General features: G+C 46.6%; 2 long non-coding RNA genes across 3 annotated transcripts in view; one reads left to right on the top strand and one right to left on the bottom strand.

Moving 5' to 3' along the window:
- Positions 1-1,910: 1,910 nt before the first annotated feature.
- LOC129057713 (uncharacterized) overlaps positions 1,911-8,610 on the top strand; it is a 39,484-nt gene continuing 32,784 nt past the window's right edge. Inside the window, exons 1-2 of one of the 2 annotated variants that reach the window (XR_008522442.1) lie at positions 1,911-3,177; positions 8,156-8,262. This is a non-coding gene — a long non-coding RNA (uncharacterized LOC129057713). The remainder of the gene's footprint in view (positions 3,178-8,155; positions 8,263-8,610) is intronic. The other variant, XR_008522441.1, reaches the window with a different exon arrangement.
- Positions 6,808-8,610, bottom strand: part of LOC100441134 (uncharacterized) — a 118,499-nt gene continuing 116,696 nt past the window's right edge. Inside the window, exon 6 of the long non-coding RNA XR_008522440.2 lies at positions 6,808-6,930. This is a non-coding gene — a long non-coding RNA (uncharacterized LOC100441134). The remainder of the gene's footprint in view (positions 6,931-8,610) is intronic.

The following is an 8,610-nucleotide window of genomic DNA, read 5'->3' as shown; positions in this document are numbered from 1 at the left end:
CCTTTGTCTGTTTGGTTCACTGTTAAGTTCACTATTAAGTGCCTAAGACAAGGAACTGAGTTGCATAAATACTCTGTATAAATACTAGTTGAGTGGATGAATGACTTTCCCCTCTAATTTGAAAGATCGGAGCCACCATAAGAGATGGTTGGGGCACTGAAGGCAAGGGGTGTTGGGTGAGTGGGCAGAGGTGACAAAGATAAAGCAATCGCTTAACTGATGTTCCTGCAAGCCCTGGCCTGGGAGGTGCTGAAGTCTGCTGATGCTCTCGGAAATCAGTGGGCTTGGAAGAGGCAGGGCACAGGGTATGCCAGTGCCCATGGAGCCTGGGAAGGGAGTCAGGAAAGACCCAGCAGTTGCACATGGCACCCGGAGAAGCAGCACCAGGGCCTGATGGACTCACCCAATCCATTTCCGTGGAGTGTTGCAGTCTCTGCCAAGAAAAACTTTAGGACTTGACAAGATTTGGCAAGTCCCTGAAACATGAATTTGTGCAGTGTAAAGTTACAAGGGCCTTTTGGCAGATGGGGCAAATCCAAGAGACAGTGGAAAAATGTGCATGGGATGTCAAAACTCACTCTTTCTGCAGGAAAGTGCCAAGGAAAGGGAAGGCTAAAAGAGGGCAGAGAATGAGGACACACCTTTCCCATCCCCCTAAACTGGCCACACATTTTTCTGGGTCAGACACATCATAAAATGCTATAGGACTGAATGAATGCAATGAATGTGGCATATGTTATTAAAAATAACCAGGGTTCCTCACTGCAACCACAGTGAAAAATACCAACCAGGATGCTTACTGAATGGAAAAGTTCTTGCAGATAAACTGTCCCAGTAAAGGACTCCAGCCTTAATTTCTCACCCTGAGTTTTCCTTATGTCCTTATGCAGAACAAGAATCAAAACCAGCCATCCCCCTGGCTGCCCACAAATCTGATCCTCATCTCTGCATTTATTTATTTATTTTTGAGATAAAGTCTGCCCAGGCTAGGGTGCAGTGGCATGATATCAGCTTACTGCAAACTCCACCTCCTGGACTAAAGCAATCCTCCCACCTCGGCCTCCCAACATGTTGGGATTATAGGCATGAGCTACCACACCTGGCCGCTTATTGATTGAAATCTGACTTGGTAATTTCCCAAATTTATACAAGGATAGACCAGACCAGCCACTCTTTTTCTGGTAGATAAGTCAAGCGGGGGCCTAGCAAGACCTTCCAGATGTTGCTAGGGGGGTGAGGTCCAGGATCCTGATCCAGGATCCCCTGCATGGGGAGGAACCACTAGGGCAAACTGAGCTCTCCATATGACCTAGAGTCTGGACCTGCAACAGAAGAGGTCAACATTTGGGGCCAACATAAAAATAACAAAACTTTAGGGAATGCCTGTGATGCATTGTGGAGACATAAGCTTCAGGTCTCTTCCTTGATATACCCACAGCAGCATGGCAGAGAAGCTAAGAGTCCATTAGACTCAGGATCATATCCTGGACCTTGATCTTACTAGCTGTTGAACTTGGGGACATTACATTGCCTCACCGTGGCTTGATTTCATCAGCTGTAGAGTGGGAGTGATATTTACCTCATTGACTTATGAGAGTTGATTGAAATAAAATGTGTAATGCAACTAGTACAGTACCTGGCATAAGGAGGTATGTGATAAATAGTATTTGCTGTTATTTTTAACTGCAATTTAATAAAACAATTTCCTTTTGCTCTCAATTAGCAAGGCTTCAACTCCCCATTGCCCAGCCTCTAGGAAGAGCAAGAGGCCCTCCTATGCCTCCTGACATCACATTCCCTACTCCCCAAACTCATCTGCTAAAGTTCTCTCATGGAGAGGATAGCAAGCAGGTGCCCAGTTGAGTATGGCTCAAAGTGGCCCTCCAGTCTCATGAAATTGTTTTGAAGTCTCAGCTTTAATTTAAATATGCTTGTCAACTTTGCATTTTACTCCATAAAATCTTTTGATATATTCAATCTTATCAGTTTGTTCTCCCAGAATTTTTGAGTAACTTCAAGATTCTGTGAAGACAAATGTTCCCCTTAAACACATATCCCTGTTGGAGAATCTCACACTAACATCACCTCTGCCAGTGGAAGGTCAGCAGGTTCGAGGAGGGAGGCTTCAAGTTACACCAGCAAGGATGACTTCATGGAAATGGTGAGGCCTGGGCTGGCCTAGTAGGATATGGACTCATGGGAAGAAGGAATAAATGTCTTGAGCAGAGGTCTGGAGGTGGAGAACACAAATGAAACTCCCAAAGAACCATGAAGAAACTCGGTTCTGGAAACCAAGAACTAGGATTCCTTCTCAGCTGAAAGTCACTAATCTTTGTGTCTCATTCCAGTAAAACCCAATCCCACAGGAGTCAGAGTTGCATTCCAAGGCCATCAGTCACCTTCAGCAGCCACACAGTCCCATCTCTCTCCTTACTCACTCCGTACATGTTTTTCACCTGGACAGGGGCCCCTGCACAAGCGTGGCTGGCGCCAGGCATTGCTCTCCAGCCTCCCTCAGGACTTATGGTCATTAAGACATTTCTCATAATGAACACATAAGCCCCAACACACCCAGCCCTCCCTGCCCATCTCAGCAGCCAGCCTTCAAGTTTTTCCCTCTGCCATCCCAGGCCAGGCACCCTCTCACTGTGGGAATTGTCCTTGCTTTCCTCCCTCTCCCCTTCCTTCCTCTGTGAAGCTTCCTTCCTGGAAGTTTTAAGGAGAGGCCAGAGCCACAGGGAGGCTGGATTCTGATGCTCCATAAATTGAAGCTGAGTTCTCCTACATAAGACTGCCTCAGCATGCTCAGCAAACTTGCTTCTCTTCACCAGACCACTTCCGTTTTGCTCTTCCCATTTTAGCTGTCTTCCTCCAGGATCCAGTGGAGCCATCCAGGAAGCACAGCAAGGGGCAGTCAGTTGGAAGACCTAACAGTGCCTTCTGCCCCTGGCACATTCACCAAAGAAGAAGACTACTCTGGGACTCACCAGTATGGGATGGTGCTATGGCAACAGTCTCCTTGGAGCTCACTGGATCCTTAGAATTATTTTGTGATGCTTGTTCTGCATCTTGAAATGACAACCTGTGCCTCTGGGACTCGGCTGCAAGGAAGACAAGTGGGAGGCAAGTGGACATGTTTTTCTGTGTATCCCAAAACAGGTAGCAGTGTCCTTGCAGGTGAGAGCCCTCTTTCCACTTGCTCCCTACAGTGCTGAGCATTTATAGGTCTTAATAATACTTGATGAAAGATGTAGTGGTTTCCAGCCAACATGTTTAGATGTCTATCCCTCTTCTCCACATACACCGACATGGAGTATCGATTCTTTAATTTGGAAAGACAGAAGTTGCAATAGGGCAACATATAATGGTATTACAGGCTAGGCAATCAGATGAAACATGGAGAACAAACTTAGGTAGTCCAGATATTATAGCGTAACTCTCCATCTGTAAAATGGAGATGAAACTACCTAAATAATAGGCACGTGGTGAAACAATTTAGCAAAAGTGAACATTTAGCAAGGGGTTTAGAACATCATAGATTCCTAGTAGTAGTCATTTACTTCTTTCTCACTTTGGTTTGTCATCAAATTCAAGTTGGTAAAAGTAAAATGGCTCCGTTGGAAGCTAGGAGAGAAAGATATATCCACTTAAGATAGTAGGAAGTCAATTTATGAAATTAACTCTTCCTAGATGTGGCCCTGATGGAAAAATATGAAGAGCTCACAGGAGTATTTGGCCATACCGTGATAGCGGTTTCTCTGAATGTTCAGTCCATGCTCTGCCTTCTGGGGTTGTGGAGATGGCTCCTCATAGTCCCATCCCCAAGCCACACCTGAGTGTCTCAGCAGTCGTGAATTCTAGGCTGGACAGACCCCAGGGCTGCTGACGCCAGGGAGGCCTTTCTTGGGCTCTGGCCTTCTTTGCCCCACTCTGGCTGGCTAACAGCCAGCACCCAAGCCTTAAGTTAATAGGAGACAAAGAGTGGCTTCAAAAGTCTCCTTAGGCCTTTGGGGAGGAACTTGGAGATGCTTGAAAGGGGTACAGGAAGAACAGATCCCATGCATCACTGCCTTTTGTCAGTAAGGTGGGTCACAGTGGATGGCACCCATGGTACAGTCCTTTCTCCACTCTGGCAGAGGCTAAGATGCTGCCTCTTGATCAGAGAATAAGCACTTAAGGCAATCATAACCAGTGCCAGCATTCTCCATCCACATGGAGTGTGCAGACCTGACCACGGCTGACAGCATTTAATTTCCCAAACTAAACTGGGTAGAATTTGTTTAATATCTGTTTAGCTTCAACAACTCCATTGAACATCAAGAACAAGTCAAAAGACCAGTGAGGTTTCGACTAAACTGGATTTGTTTGTTTTTGTTTTGTTTTACTGCTGTAAGGAGAGGGCAAACACTACAGAATTCAGTAGAATGAAACCACTTTCTTAGTGAAATTGCCTTAATTTAAGCAGCAATTTCTTTCCAGAAAGTTAGTAAATCAGCAGAATGTGGCCCAGAGGCAGGCAGATAGGAGGAATAGGTAAAAAGTTTAAGTCATCTGCTTGGATCACAAAGCACAAGAAAGCCAAAGGAAAGAAGAAAAACAACTTCTTCTACAACAGGAATTTGTTCTCATTCCTCGTTCACAATTCTTTCTGGGAGTGTGTATATATATATATACACACATACATATAAAATATATATACACACATATATATAAAATATATATACACACATATATAAAATATATATACACACATATATATAAAATATATATACACACATATATATAAAATATATATACACACATATATATAAAATATATATACATATAAAAAATATATGTATATATATATATTTTTTGAGACAGAGTCTTGCTTTGTTGCCCAGGCTGGAGTGCAGTGGCGCAATCTTGGCTCACTGCAAGCTCTGCCTCCCGAGTTCACACCATTCTCCTGCCTCAGCCTCCTGAGTAGCTGGGACTACAGGCGCCTGCCAACACACCTAGCTAATTTTTTGTATTTTTAGTAGAGACAGGGTTTCACTGTATTAGTCAGGATGGTCTTGATCTCCTGACCTCGTGATCCTCCTGCCTCGGCCTCCCAAAGTGCTGGGATTACAGGTGTAAGCCACCATGCCTGGCCAGTATATATTTTTTATGTAAAACTTTTTCACATTTGGTCTCCAAATTTAACCCAAGACAAGGCTGTACCGGTCTTGGAGGTGAAGGTCACCCATATCAACAAAAAGGCTTCCTGCTGTAAAATTCTCTCTGATCATCCTCTAAGGTCCTGTGTCTCTGGCTGTCCACTGCAGCTGCAGTGCTGTCCATAGCTGGAGCATTCCCGCCACTAGGTTCTTTGCTTCTGCTTCTGCTTCCAGACTGCCCAGAAAGGGTGGAGCAAATGTCATGACCGTGCAGACGAGGATGTTGCAGAGCCGGGCTTCCATCTTCAGCTTCTCAATGCCCTATTATTCATTCCTGCCTGACTTTCTATTCCGTGTCCTCCCTGCCTCAAATTTCCAAGCCACTTCTCTCTTCCCATCACCTTCATCCCTACCCCTCACTCTCAGTATAGGATCTCATTGTTTCCTTCCCTGGGAGGCTGCCTGCACCCTTGCTCCCCCTTGTCTTTACTTTAACTGTTCTCTGGTCTATCGCACCTTCTTCCTGCTGCTTTGCAAGCCCACCTGCTCCACCCCTTCCTGCCCCTCCCATGATCCTGCTCCATCAGAGTTCCCTGTTGGGTGCCTTTCAGTCTCTCCCTCCTTATTATTTATGCTTGAATATTGCTCAAGGGCCTATCAGCCAAAGAAAACTTTCCATGCAGTCATCACAGTGAAACTTCTTTAAAGCCAGGTGCAAAATCTTTCTGCCTCTACTTCCCACACCCTGCTCAACTTCTTTATTGCCCAACCCAACTGCCTCACCATCTCCCCTTCTTGGGTCTCCTTGAAGCATCAGAAATACCTTCCAGCCTTTCTTCTTGGAACTTCCCTTCCTTATGGCCCGTCTCCTACTAACCCTGCTGTTCCGTGTTGTCTGTTGCACTGGCTCCCTTAGATGTGGGCATTCCTCAGAGTTCTGCCTTCCTCCTGTTTTGTTCCATTTATCTGTTTACTCTTCCCTGGATAGTCCTTCATGACAGTAACCACCAACAACTCCAACTCCATGTATCCAGTTGTAACTAGTGTTTTCTTTTCTCTTTCCCCAAATCCACTTCTCTCTCAGAGTTCCCAGTCTCTGTCCTGCCCATGGTCACCTTCTCAGGCACCCTGAAGAGAGCACTTCCCTTCCTCCCACCACACCTGACTGGCTGCCCCTGACCTCTGCAGGGTCCCCAGCATCTATCCCCTCACTCCAGGAACACTGCCTCTGCCTTGCCAGTCCTCCTCCTCTCTGACCTGGGCTACTGAAATAGCCTCTGGTCCTCCTGCCTCTAATATCATCCCTTCTCAGCTTGTCCTTTTTATGGTTTACAGGGTCAATTATGAATATATAGGTTGGGTTGCATCACCACTCACTCCATCCACAAGTCTCCAACACCTTTAAGGGTTATCTGCGGTTTGCAAAACAAAGCATCTCAAAACTCCTAATTCCACTTTCCGCCCCCACCAACACACTCACACAAACACATACACACCCCACACACACCCCACAGGTGCTTAACTTTCTCGTCCATTCATTTGGGACCACTCATCATTCCCCAGATACAATTTTTACTTTTATTCCTCGATGTTTTGCTGGTTCCTTGCCTCGGAACATTATCCTCCCCTTTTGAAATCCTACTTGGCTTGTAAGGCTCACCTCTTCCATGAAGCTTTCTCCTGTTTCCCCTGGCACAGCACACTTCTTCCTCCTGTGAAGTCAGGTAGAATTTTGCTTGTCTCTCCATCACAGGACTTATTTCATCCTTGTCTTTGTTACGCCTGTATCCTGAAAGAGCCCAGCAACATGGCTGTTATTATTATTTGATAGTGGCAACTTATTATTTGCTGACTGACTGAATGAATGAATGTGAGAAATGAAATTATTTGCTGAATGAATGAATGAATGTGAGAAGTGAGATTATTATTTGCTGAATGAATGAATGAAGTACTCCACTGTTTCATGGGTGTAGTAACTATGATAACTTTCGTGGTATGCTGAGTGGCAGATCACTGCACTTTCACATATTAATAGCTCAGTTTTATCAGGAGCACAGTCAAGACCCTGCCAAGGCCCACAGAGCAGCCCCCAGCTTCCCTTCCCCACTGCTGTCCATGCTTTCTCCTGGGGCATAGACCTCTCTGCCCCTTTACTCTGGATAAGATTAAGTCTCGATTTTCATTAATCTGCATTCGTTTAAAAGAGGAACTTTGCACCCTTCACAGGGCTGCTGTGAAGTCGTCTGTTAGCCCTAACACTTGCTCCCCCACTTTTTTGCCCTATGCCCTGGCCAAGATTTCCCCTCCTATCGTTCAGATACTAGCTGAAATGGTTTGGATCTGTGTCCCCACCAAATCTCATGTTGAATTGTAGTCCCTAGTGTTGGAGGTGGGGCCTGGCGGGAGGTGATGGATCATGGGGGTGGCTTCCTCACGATGGTTTAGCACCGTCCTCTTGATGCTGTTCTCATGACAGTGAGTGAGTTCTCACAAGAGCTGGCTGTTTAAAAGTGTGCAGCACTTCCCTGCTCACTTTCTCTTGCTCCTGCTTTCACTATGTAGAAGCCTCACTCCCCTTTCACCTTTTGCCATGATTGGAAGCTTCCTGAGGCCTCCCCAGAGGCAGAAGCTGCTCTGCTTCCTGTACAGCCTGTGGAACCATGAGTCAATTAAACCTCTTTTCTCTATAAATTACCCAGTCTCAGGTTTTTCTTTATAGCAGTGCAAGAACAGCTAACCCAAGTTCTTTTTCTTTCTCCCTCTCATGATGGGCTTTGCCTTGCCCTTTACGTACACCTAAGTGGAGACCTCAGTCCCTATGTCTGCTTCCCAAGGACTTCTGCATCCAAGCTTCTTTTCGAATGATAAAATGAAAGGCATCGTCTCCTAGGAAAGGCAATTCAGGACTTAGGAAATGGGCAGGGGAGTTCTGAGGGGCTGAGATCCTTCCTCCTGCTCCTTGAATGCCATAAGCAACTGTCTCTCTCCTCTATCTTGCCCTGCAATAAATTCAGGGAGGCCGGGACCACACAGAAGCCCTTCCCCCAAATACCGCCCTAAAAGCAGCAAGAGGGAGCCATGCGGAGAGGAGGACAGCCTGTGATTCTGGCCCGTCCCACGGGTGAGTCAGCACTCATGTGGTCAGCCCTCTGGCTCTTCTCCCCCAGCCTAGGAGAAAATGCTGAGTCGCACACCTTGTGGGCAGCCACGGAACCAGGGGCTCCCCTGTTGCTCTCCATCTCTCCATGCCCCAGTCAGCTCCAGGCCTCGTACCCACCTCTTGGCCTTTGATGAAGGGGCCTCGCAGGCTCCAGACAGCCGCCACCCTGGGAAGCCATCCCTCTAGCGGTCAGATGAAACGCAGGCTTCCAGGGAAGGGGCAGAGAAAGAGCCAAGAGTCTTGTGTCCCTGGTCTGTACCTGTGCAGGCCTGAGCAGGAGACACAGGGCCCCCTTCCTGGGCTGCGGGC

Source organism: Pongo abelii, chromosome 12, assembly GCF_028885655.2.
Source record: "Pongo abelii isolate AG06213 chromosome 12, NHGRI_mPonAbe1-v2.0_pri, whole genome shotgun sequence".
NCBI lineage: Eukaryota > Metazoa > Chordata > Mammalia > Primates > Hominidae > Pongo > Pongo abelii.
The sequence above is the reverse complement of the archived record's forward strand: the minus strand, read 5'-3'. Positions and strand labels throughout refer to the sequence as shown.